Source organism: Lissotriton helveticus, chromosome 7 (genome assembly GCF_964261635.1).
Source record: "Lissotriton helveticus chromosome 7, aLisHel1.1, whole genome shotgun sequence".
Classification (NCBI taxonomy): Eukaryota; Metazoa; Chordata; class Amphibia; order Caudata; family Salamandridae; genus Lissotriton; species Lissotriton helveticus.
In genome coordinates, this window is record NC_136068.1 from 516,465,195 (window position 1) to 516,478,131 (window position 12,937).

Genomic DNA, 12,937 nt, shown 5'->3' on the forward strand with positions numbered 1-12,937 from the left:
GCGACTGTATGTAACAGCCGTAAATCTGCAACGTGAACCGCTCCATGTCTAGGATGCGGTGTAAATCCAGCCAAAACAGGCCAAGTTGCGCCTGGAATGGACAAAGGACCTAACCTCAGAGTTAACAAAGAGTGGGGTAGGGCGCCATTAAACCAAACTCGGTGCTGCCAAGCATTAATAGGAACTTCCTGTGTCCTATAGGGAACATATTCCTGTGGCATGGCAGTTGGAGTGTACGTGTCGAACACATTAGTATTTGCATTCACAGCTGGGAAGGTCACCCACGAGTAAAAAATGTCGTATGGATAAGCTACTTCCGCACTCACCACCATGATCACAGCCATGCCATCCACAGGGACATCATAAGTCTGCAAATGATTGCGAACCGCAACCGACTATGCTGCGGAATATCAACGACATTAGCCATAGGGACACAGTAAGAAAGTGGTACAATAAAAACTACGTAGCACAACTGGGTAGTAATTCAAAAGGAAACCGTTTGAAAAGATTCAAGCTTGAAAAGACCTATTTAACTATAGGCAGGTTTGTCCGACACCACTGTCTTCCGGAAACAATAGTGAAGGGTGTTAAGGACTGATAGAACCACTACTCAAGTGTCATGTAATAAGACCACCAACGGTTGGGCGCCATGTTGCAGGGATCCTGCTCTCACACAGAACTGTGCATAGAGACTTGGAACCTCAGTGAATTAGGGTGTGCCAAAACTCACCTTAGTACCCAAAATCCCCTACTAGACTAGCAATCAGTGTCTCATTGGTTCTTACAAACTCCCAATGTTTAGACAACCCAGAACATGGACTTAGAATACCTCAGGTAATGTGGAACACATGAACACTCTTTTGTTATACCAACATATCAATCCAGAACAAGGAGTAAATGAAGACACGTGCACGTTTGAAATGTTTATTTCTAATGCAGTGTTCTCAAGCGCAGTATCTTAGCTAATACAAGTAAACATATTATAAGAAACAAATTTATCAGCATAGTTACTAGTCCATAAAATACAAAGGGAGAAAGCATGTTAAAATGCTAAATGGAAGAAGGCTAAATAGCACCTAAATCTTACCCTCCCTTGCTAGTATATTATATTATATCTAAAGAAGGTCTCTTTGGGTTTTAGAAGGGCGGCCCCATACCTCTGATCCTAGTGGAAAGGGATCACATCATCTTCCACCAGCTCTCTGCATGCGAAGCATCATCAAGTGTTTTTGCATGCTCTGCGCAGTTCAATATTAAACCCTCCTAAAGCCAGAGTTGGCCGCAGCTGCATATGTGTTATGTCTAGAACGTGCGCAGATCATACCTCACAACAACCACTGTGTTGAAATAACCTTAAAGGCCTCGGCACTCACTGTTCAGACATAGCTTACCAAGCAAGGCTGATACAATAGTAAAACATATTATTCTCGTGTGAAGCAAAATATTCTACTAGGCTCAAAGCTCTAATAACAATATGTGCCGTGTGCAGAAGCAGCAGAAAGATAAAATGGTGTTTAAACTTCTAATAAGCTCATGCTAACTTAACACAGTGTGAAGGCAAAGCATATCTATATGACACTGCTCCTATGATCTAGGCGAAACAACAATATCTATGTGGCAGGACAAGCAATGGAAATCAGACACTAAAGCTCTGCTGCCTATAACAGCTAATCAATCACATGAGGAAATCAGCCGAGAGGTCACAAGACAAACTGCCAATGGAATTGCCTGAACCCAACAAATGACTACAGAACTATAATCATACTAGCTTATCCGTCGCGCGTTGCTGCGATATCCGAAGAAAGGAAATTCAAGGAAACTCGTTATGATAACATTCAATTTACATTGTGTCAATTCTATTGAAACTTATTAATTTTAATATGGAAAACATTTCAAAGTGTCGTTTTAATTCTATTTATTTATTCGAGTGCTTGTTGATACACAATTTTTTGTTTTTCCATCTGGTGCGTACATCAGTACTCGAAAGATTATGAGGGCCCTGGGGGGCCAATATTTAAAAATCAATTATGCCAGAAACCTTTGCAGGAGTGTAGTCAACAACTTCCCAAAGTTTCATGGTGATCGGATGAATAGTGTTTTAATTCAATTTTTTTCTTCGAGTGCTTGTAGATACACGACTTGTTGTTTTTCCGTCTGGTGCGTACATCAGTATTCGAAAGATTATGAGGGCCCTGGGGGGCCGATATTTGAAAATATTGTATGCCAGAAACCTTCACGGGAGTGTACGCAACAACTTCCCAAAGTTTAATGGCGATCGAATGAATGGTGTAGTAATGCATAAAGGACAAACAGACAGACAGACATACATTCATTTTTATATATATAGATATAGTGCCACCCCCATCATCAGCAAGAGCAACCCTCACCAACCAGCAAACAGGCCCCCTAATAACTATTGCTCTTACAAATCAATGCCAGATCACTCAGCAAAAGGTGAAAGCATATCTATGTCTTACTAGCAGATCTAAACCCGGACCTCCTCTTCATCACTGACACTTGGCGAGGAGATACTGCTGCACCTATGGAGCCTTACTCCACACACTATGAAAGGTTTTTGGGTCTCATCCAACAGCAATAGATATACTACAATATAATACAAAACAGTGGAACAAAATCAAATACAGTGCAATACAGTTCCATACAGCCCAGTACTGGCAAAGCTACGCAGTCTTGCTTTGCCAAACTTAGTTCATTTTACAACAGCAAAGCTGGCCACCTATTGCAGCTGGCTTTACCAGTGTTTCTACAATTGTGGCACATAGGAAAGTTTAAAGGGTTTTGGAGGCTCGGGCCAAATTTATTTTGGGGGACCCTGTTCGTAACAGCTTTAGATCCAGTTTCAGTTCTTTCATGTCCTCTTTGATCAAGTTCAAGTTCAATCTTTATTATGTTTTGGAACTCCTTGGAGGTCCACATAGAAAAAAGAACAAAGTACAAAATACCATTCATAATATAAAAAAGACAGATTATAGCACTTACTGCAATACAAAGTGTCACATTAATGCGCATGTCATTCATCAAAAAATATCTAAAAAACATTTAAAGAAATTAAAAATGCAGAAACAAAATCTCTCATTAGGAGGGTTGTATAGAGCGAACATAAAAGAATTAGCATTTACAATACCCATTTGCAAACATATTTGTCTCAACCATTTGCAACGATAAGGGCGCAGCACTGGGCATATAAAAAGTACATGCGCTCGATCTTGAATAGATTGATGACAAAAATTGCAATTAGCAGAGACTCCATACCATTTATATAAGAGATTGTTTAGAGGTAACAAGTCCTGTCTCAATAAGAACCAAAATCTCCGAATACCATGAGGTAGGTTCCAAGTAGCGTAAGGTTGCACAAATTTTCTTGCGAACGAATCAGTAAGAGGATTAATATCCTTCTTAGCAAGAATTGAAGTACTATCAAGTCTAAAGCTAAGGTCCCAAGTGGCCTCTTTCAAAACAGACTTTAGCTGGGGTGCGGATAAAGAAAAAAGGGAGTTCTCTTCCAACTGCAAGAGCGATACAGCCTTTCTAAAGTTATTAACAATTAAGGAGTGTTCTCTTAAACTTCCTAATAGTTCCGTCTTTAAGAGGAACCTCATAGTCCCCTCTTCTCCTCTGGCTATGCTTGCGACCCACCGTACTACAGCTGCCAGGCCCTGCACCCAACTGCTGCGCAATCCAAACTCAAGGCTGCAAGCAGCCACAGAGCAGGCAGAACAAATAGAGGCTATGCTTCTTAGCAATTTTCCCTCAACCTTATTTAGAAAATCCGAATGTTTAATGTCAATTAGTTCTAATCCATAAAGAAGGGTGGAAGGAACTTTTGCCCTAAAGACCTCCAGTAAATATGAGAAATGCCTTCTTCCCATTGCCGAGTACAATGCACTTAAGCTTCTGCCTTTGGGATAAAGCCTTCCGGGCATTGTTGTCAGTGTGGGGTTTAGCACTTAAATTGTCACAGATTAATTTACCTAAGAAGGCATAAGTCTTTACTACCTCAAGTTTGTCATCTCCCACCGACCAGGTAAAGTTCGTAAATTTTTGTTTTTTCCGGCCTGAGATGCACATAATTTTGCTCTTAGATGCATTAATTTTTAAGAAATGGGAATCTGCATACTGATGTAGAGCTAGGAGGCGTTTGGCGAGGCCTTTAGGCATAAGATCCATTATTATGATACCATCCGCGTATAACATACATGAAATGTGCTTTCCGCCCAATATAGGAGCTATACCATCACAGGAAGAGAGTGAAGCAGGTAAATCTGCAATATATAAAGAAAAATGTAACGGGGCGAGGAGACAGCCCTGCTTAAGACCGTTACATGAAGGGATGATCTCGGAAAGGCCCCTATCTCCTCCTTGCAAGACCTGACACCACGTGTCTGTATGTAACACCTGGATCATGTCCAACAATTGAGGTGGCATTCCCAAAGCGGAGAGCTTTCTCCACAGCAACGGGCGATCAACCTTATCGAAGGCTGTGGAGAAATCTATAAAGGCCACGTAGACTCTTCCGCCGCGTACCCTTATATATTTATCTGTAATAGTCTGAAGAGCGGAAAGATTATCCAGAGTTCCATGGCCTTTACGAAAGCCTACTTGTTCTAGTGGTAAGATTTGTTTTAGTACCACCCAATCGTTGATTAGAGATAGAAGGCATTTAGAGAAAACCTTCCCAATTGCGTCCAAGAGGGCTATTTGGCGATAGTTAATGGGTAAATTTCAATCCCCCTTTTTAAACATGGGGACCAGATCCTCTTTGATCAAATTCTAAACGTGTTTAGATCTGATATTCAGGGATAGTGATTTGTGTTTTCAGTATTGTAACACAACGGCAGCTCATTGATATTACTGCAAATAATCTCTGTCACACACTCCCATTTCTCATATGGGAGGTTCTGTATTTATCTAAAAGAAACTTCTTTTATGGATGTTGCATGAAACAAACACATTGTGTCTGCAAAATGTATGGCTAGGAAGATTCATCCAGTTTGATTATGTAATTTTTTTTAATTCAATTAGAACTATAAGTCATTTTGTACATAGCAATCGAGATGAACTTTTTAAATGATTGTTTAAGGATTGTGTTTTAATCTATTTGCATGTAATTTTTATATTTTAAAAATCTTTATTGATTGCGTATCTCTGAAATATATGGAATTTTTATGCTTTTATGAGTCCATCTCGAATAAAGCTAAATTGACTGACTGACCGTATGTAATAGACTCTCGCACATTAAAAATACATGATAGAAAAACACTGTTAGACAAAACGTAGAAGATAATGCACTATATGCTGTATTGTTGATGTTTTGTTCTTATTGCAAAACGTAAATAAAGTGTTTTAAAAAAAAGAAAAACGCTATTTACAAAAATCTGTTTAAAAATTATTCAAGGTCATCGGGAGAGACTCTCATTAGAACAGACCTGGCTCTATTAGGGCCCCCCTGAAAGGCTGGATTCTGGGTCAGATCCCAATTTGCCCATGCCTTAAAACGTCTCTGGTAGTGCAAAGCTTATAGCGTCAGGTTGTTATCTTAAAATTGCATTTTGTTTGCATACTGTATTACTGTGCCACAATTCCAAGATGACCGCCACGTTGTATCTAGATGCCATTGCCTTTACCAAACCTTGTGTCACAGTTGTGGACAGCTTTGTTGAGTCCGGGCTCCAACAAGGATCCAGGACATATGAAACAAGCATTGGTAATGCAATAGGTCTCGCATTACTGATAGTTTTAATATTGGTGTTGCAAATAATAATGCAACACCAATTTGCAACACCAATAGCTCATACTTTCAGTAATGTGAAACCTAGTGCAAATGATTGCATAGTGAGTCAGGAACCAGCATTGTATGTCTCATTGCAGTGAAGCAAGCTGCTCCTAGACCTCCCTAGTGAGCAAGGCACCAGCACTGCATTTCTAGGTGCAGTACTGCAAGCTGGTCCTAGAGGTCCCTAGAGAGCAAGCCACCCGCACTGCTTGTCTAGGTGCAGACCCGCAGGCTGCTCCTGGAGGTCCCTAGTGATCATCATAAACTTTGAAGATATGGTAAATCCACCCTACCCATAATGCATTGCATGCAAAGCAGTACCACAAGTACATTCAAATAGCTATATCCATACATACAATTAGTAGCTTTGAAATGTGACAAAAGAATTATATTAATTCTGGATTAGGTTAGGTTGTACTCTATGTGGAGCTGATGAAGGGAAGTTTATTGAAGGTCTAATATACATGTGAGGTGTGGTAGGTGCAGTACCACACACTGCTCCTAGAGGCCCCTAGGGAGCAAGGCACCAGCTCTGCCAGTACCGCGAGCTGCTCCTACAGGTCCCGAGTAAGCAAGGCACCAACACTGCCAGTTCCGCAAGCTGCTCCTAGAGGTCCCTAGTGAGCATCATAAACTTTTGGTCATATATGGTACTCCCCTAATGCATTGCATGCAATACAGTACCACAACTACATTCAAATAGCTATGTCCATATATATATACAATTAATAGCTTTGAAATGTGACAAAACAATTATTATATTAATTCTGGATTAGGTTGTACTCTATGTGGAGCTGATGAAGGGTAATTAATAAAAGGTCTAATATAGATGTGTAGGTGCAGTACCGCAAGCTGCGCCTAGAGGTCGCTAGTGAGCATTAAACATTTGGTCACATATGAAGGGAAATGCATACAAGGTGTAATATAAATGTAAGATGTGTATGAGCAGTACCGCAAGCTGCGCCTAGATGTCCCTAGTGAGCCTCATAAACTTTGAAGATATGGTAAATGCTCCCTATCAATAATGCATTGCATGGAGGGAGGGGGGGTGGAGTAGCCACTAACCTGTTTTGACCTTTTTTCTTTAACCCAGGTACCAGGTTGGCAACAGGAACAGGGTAGAGGAGAAGGCAGATGAAGACAGATGGAGTAAATGTAGTTATTTACTATGACACTTTCCCTTCACAGGTAAAAGGTCAATGGGATAGCTTGTGCAGTTTGTTACCAACAACTGACGAATAAATAGGGTGTTGTGGAAGGTGACGATTGATGTATCTTTAGAAATAAATGGCACCCTGACAAGGAAAAAAAAATGCACCACGAGTACATTTAAATAGCAATGTTCATATATATACAATTATTAGCTTTGAAAGGTGGTAAAACAATTATTATATTCATTATGGATTAGGTTGTACTGGAACTGATGAATGGAATATTATAGAAGGTCTAATCTGAATGTGAGATGTGTAGGTGCAGTAGTGCAAGCTGTGCCTAGATGGACCTAGTGAGCATCATAAGCTTTGATGATAAGGTAAATCCACCCTACCCATAATGCATGAAAGACAGTACCACAGTACATTCAATATATACAATTAATAGCTTTGAAATGTGACAAAAGAATGATTATATTAATTCTGGATTAGGTTGTAATCTATGTGGAGTTGATGGAGGGAAATTTATAGAAGGTCTAACATAGATGTGTAGGTGCAGTAGAGGTCCCCAGTGAGCATCAAACCTTTAGTTAGATATGGTACTCACCTAATGCATTGCATGCAAGACAGTACCACAAGTACATCCGAATAGCTATGTCCATATTTACACAAATATTAGCTTTGAAATGTGACAAAATAATTATTAGATTAAATCCAGTACTGCAAGCTGCACATAGATTAATTCAGATTAAGTTGTACTCTATGTGAAGCTGAAGAAGGGAAATTTATAGAAGGTCTAATATAAATGTGAGATGTGTAGGTGCAGTGCTGCAATGCGCCTAGATAGCCCTAGTGAGCATCATAAACTTTGAAGATATGGTAAAACCTACATACCCATAATGCATAGCATGGGGGGGGGGACCCTGGAGGAGCTACTAACCTGTTTTGACCTTTTTTCTTTAACCCAGGAACCAGGTTGGCAACTGGAACAGGGGAGAGGAGAAGGCAGATGAAGACAGGTGGAGTAAATGTAGTTATTTACTGTGACATTTTCCCTTCACAGGTAAAAGGTCAATGGGATAGCTTATGCAGTTACCAACGACTGACGAATAAATAGGGTGTTGTAGAAGATGACAATTGATGTATCTGAAAAAAGAAATGGCACCCAGACAAGGAAAAAAAAAGCGCCACGAGTAAATTCAAATAGCTATGTTCATATATATATATATATACAATTAATAGCTTTTAAAGGTGGCAAAGCAATTATTATATTCATTCTGGATTAAGTTGTACTCTATGTGGAGATGATGAATGGAAATGTATAGAAGTTCCCATCTAAATGTGAGATGTGTAGGTGCAGTAGTGCAAGCAGCGCCTAGATGTCCCTAGTGAGCATCATAAACTTTGAAGATATGGTAAATCCACTCTTCCCATAATGCATGGAGGACAGTACCACAGTACATTCAATATATACAATTTGTAACTTTGAAATGTGACAAAAGAATTATTATATTAATTCTGGATTAGGTTGTATTCTATGTAGAGCTGATGAAGGGAAATTTATAGAAGGTCTAACAAAGATGAGTGGGTGCAGTAGAGGTCCCTAGTGAGCATCAAACTTTTAGTTACATATGGTATGGTACTCTCCTAATGCATTTCATGCAAGACAGTGCCACGAGTACATCTAAATAGCTATGTCCATATATATATATATACAAATAATAGCTTTGAAATGTGACAAAATAATTATTATATTAATTCCAGTACTGCAAGCTGCACCTAGATTAATTCAGATTAAGTTGTACTCTATGTGAAGCTGATGAAGGGAAATTTGTAGAAGGTCTAATATAAATGTGAGATGTGCCAGCGAGTAAAATTATCACTGCTAACCTTGTTTAGGACCAAGTGAGTGTCCTGTCTGAAGGCCTTTAAGAAAATAGTGCCTTGAGGTTGTAATTAAAACCTAGGGCGTAACAACACATGTAATAAGGGGTGTCCTCATGGGAGGTTACAAAAAGAGACAGAGAGTTACTATGGAGAGACTACAAAGCCTAATAACCAATAAAAAGCTACCATTTACAAAGGACAGGGACAGGAGCCAATTAAAAAGATGGGCAGGAAGTAGGCGGAGATGTATTCAAATATCCTGAATACAGCATGTCTCGAAGAGACAGCGCAAGTGCTGCGTAGGCGAGACCTAAAAAATGAAGAGGCGGGACAGCACTAGTGTGCAGCAGTGGGACAGAGAAAGGGTGGGGCTTGGAGAAAGAGCAGGAGAGTCAGGTGAGAGTGAGACCAAGACAGCAGGGATTGGAAACAAGTTACAAAGAAAAAGAACGGAAGGTGAATGGACACACCAGGGAACAACTGCAAGGGACAAGCATAAAGTCAAATACTATGGAAACATGCTCATGGAAAAATAGCCCCTGACATTAGGAGCGGATGGATACACGGAACCAGTACAAGAATCAGCGTGAAGCCGAAATGCTCCTGGGTGAGGGAGGAATGGGGGGGGGGGGTCATAAGAATATGGAAGAAAGCAAACATATCAGCAATGGGGAATTAGAATGGACATGAAAGCCATCCAGTCATGTGGAAGAGTTAGACCCAAAGCCCACTCTTGGTATATTTGAAAGAACAGGTTACACTACGGTATGTGAGACCACAAAAACCTGGAGTGGATCAGTTATTCACGCATAGCGATGGGAAACATTGGAGCACTGCACAATCCTGGCTTCTCTCCTAATGGGAAGAGGATATTGGAATCTCCCTAGCACCTGTTGACTCTTCCAAAGTCTCAATTTTGATAAGTGGGATGACAAGAGTAAAACTGAAACTGAGACATGAGTTTCTACCAGGGATCAAAGGGCTTACATTCTCTGAAGGGATCATAAACAAGCTGGCGTTGTACGGGAAGAGACAGAAAAGCAAATAAAGGCCTGACTTTGCTGGCCTCAGCAATTGACAAAGCAGCCCATGGTTGCCTTGCCAACCACTAGTCTTTCCTTGAGTGGCTAACCAATCCTTAATTTGGGCTGGCAGCACTCTCTCCCCATGCTTCTCCCCCCACGCTCCTTCCACCCGCGCCCACCACACTGTGTTGATGGCGGACACTACTGCTTCGCAATGCGCTATTTAGCCCAAGTGGGCCTTGGTAAGGGGTTGTGGGGAAATTACTAGGATTTATATTTTGTGAAATGGAGCTTTGGGTGGGGTGCCTGGCTAAGGGAGGCAGCACCTCTTCCTCACCGCACAAGGAAAGAGGTGGTGAGGCTATCCTCAGTATGAAATTACCGTAGAGATGTCTGAGCCTGCTCCTTTCTTTTAGGGCAGCAACCTCAGAGTATCTTAAGTTGGGGGACATTTGTAAAGACATGGGCAAAGTCACATAAAGTGAGCACTGAGAGAGCTAATTTAACACACGGTCTCTGACACTGTTGGTCTGACTGGTGTCTTACACAGTTAAAGAGCTGAAGCAATGGCATTTTACAACCTAAGGCAGTGGTATGTTGTTGTTTGTCACTGGGGCTTTGAATACATGTTCTGCTTTTGGCTGAAAATGTATCAGCATTGTGTGACATCTCTCAAGTAAATACAGAGCACAAGTGAACACAACACAATAATGCAACACAAAATGAATTAACAAAACAACAAAAACATAACAGGGCACACGGCAAGAAAACAGAATGCAAAAAGCAACCACGTACAGCACAATAATTACACAATACAATAATGCAGCACACAAAGTAACACAATAGGTCAACAAAATATTACACAACAAATATGCACAAATATTTTGTTGCATAACCACCCAGATAAATCTTGGTTTATGAATCGGTCGGTGTTTTCAACAGGGAAAAATAAGTGCTGGTACAAAATTGAATGGGCTGGGCCTTGTTGGCCAGCTTGGGGCATGGCTTGGAGAGTGGCTTCGAAGCAGGCATTTAACAATGTCAACATTTTCTTGGTGTCCATCAGCGCTGGTGATCTTTGAGCCAAAAACTGAGGGGCATATTACCAAGCAATAGCGATAATTATCGCTATTGCTTGGTTAGAGACAATGGGGTATATTATCAAGGGGTTTATCTCCGCTTTTTTGGCTTTAAAAGCCAAGAAAGCGGAGATAAAATTATCTCCCTATTACCAAGCTGTCGCTAACACCAGTTAGTGACAGCTAATAGGAGATAGCGACCATCTTGGGCCCCGCTTTGCATGTCAGTGATATTTATCACTAATGACATGCAAAGTGGGCGTGCCAAGATGTTGTCGCTAACATCGCTATCTCCTATTACCAACTTTTGGAGATATTCGCGCTAGGCGCGAATATCTCCAAAAGCTAACACCTGCCCTGAGCAGTTCTTCACCATGTTATCCAATGGGAGGTGGATAACATGGCTAAGAGCATTTGCTCGATAATGCATGAATATCGCTGACTTTTCAGCGATATTCATGCATTGCGGCCGTTTTTTATCGCATTTGCGATAAACCTTGCTAATAGCAAGGTTTATCTGCGATAAAAATCGCCGATGTGCGGCGATAATTTTTGTCTCTAAACAAGTTAGAGACAAAAATTATCGCTAGTTGTTGGTAATATACCCCAATATTTTACCGCAAAGCTGCGGTGATTTTTATCGCAGATAAACCTTGGTATTACCAAGGTTTATCGCAAATGCGATAAAAAACGGCCGCAATGCATGAATATCGCTGAAAAGTCAGCGATATTCATGCAGTACCGAGCTAATGCTCTTAGCCATGTTATCCACCTCCCATTGGATAACATGGCTAAGAACTGCTCAGGGCAGGTGTTAGCTTTTGGAAATATTCGCGCTTAGCGCGAATATCTACAAAAGTTGGTAATAGGAGATAGCGATGTTAGCGACTGTTTCCAGTCGCTAACATCTTGGCACGCCCACTTTGCATGTCATTAGTGATAAATATCACTGACATGCAAAGTGGGGCCCAAGATGGTCACTATCTCCTACTAGCTGTCTCTAACTGGTGTTAGAGACAGCTAGGTAATAGGGAGATAATTTTATCTCCGCTTTCTTGGCTTTTAAAGCCAAAAAAGCGGAGATAAACCCCCTTGATAATACGCCCCTGAATTTCAAGGCAAATTATCTATGTGAATTTGCAAAGAAAAGCTGTAGATTTTGAAAGGGCACCATACAAACATCTTAGCAAAACAGAATGCATCACTGTGGGGGGAGGAGTGCAGTATAGGGGATGAATTGTAAAGTGTGCGATCAGGGGACCCAAATTCTAAACCTGAGTGCAGGGCCGGGTTTAGTGCTGTGGTGCCCTGTGCGACAATGCCTGTTGGCGCCCCTCCCCATGACCACCTCTGCCACGGACTACTTCACTAGCACCCTTTAACAGTGCCACTCAAGTCTTCATAACCACTGTCTCTTAGATTCATTTAGTTTTATAGCGCCACTCATATAAGTGTAAGGTGTCGCAGCACTTTACATCACACACATGTTGCACAGAGACAATCATACATGTGTAAATCAGCGTATGGGAAATGTTACATCAGACAGGACTACAAGGTGTAGGGTAGGAGTGACACGTCATCTATCATGGTAGCCAATATAGTCCTTATTCTGGAAAAGCACAAATTCTGAATTTAAAACGTAACATCATTGTCAGGGGTTCTCCTTAATAATAAGAATTGTTTTCAACCCATATGAGCCATTTTCACAAGATTAGGATGATAAAAGACTGGGCAAAAAACATGTAGCTCTAATATGTACATTGCAGTTTGCATGCAGCTGTTTGATGACAGTTAATAACTCAATGTTCTATAGGATTTTGACTTATAAACGACAAGTTACAAAAGGAGCTCTCTTACAAAAGCAGTAACACACTGCTCTATTTACATTATATGCGCTTTATCTGCATAATACACGTTCTTAGCAGCAGGCATTTTAACGCTCTGTACTACCTTAGTTTGAGTCAGACTTCCCCAAGACAAACCTCTGGTCTCTTTCCAGAA

General features: G+C 40.8%; 1 long non-coding RNA gene across 2 annotated transcripts in view; it reads left to right on the forward strand.

Moving 5' to 3' along the window:
• LOC144768691 (uncharacterized) overlaps nucleotides 1-12,937 on the forward strand; it is a 129,730-nt gene that overhangs the window by 83,012 nt on the left and 33,781 nt on the right. Inside the window, exons 1-2 of one of the 2 annotated variants that reach the window (XR_013598612.1) lie at nucleotides 6,900-6,982; nucleotides 7,914-7,964. This is a non-coding gene — a long non-coding RNA (uncharacterized LOC144768691). Of the gene's footprint in view, nucleotides 1-6,899; nucleotides 6,983-7,913; nucleotides 7,965-12,937 lie in introns of those variants that run through there. The other variant, XR_013598611.1, reaches the window with a different exon arrangement.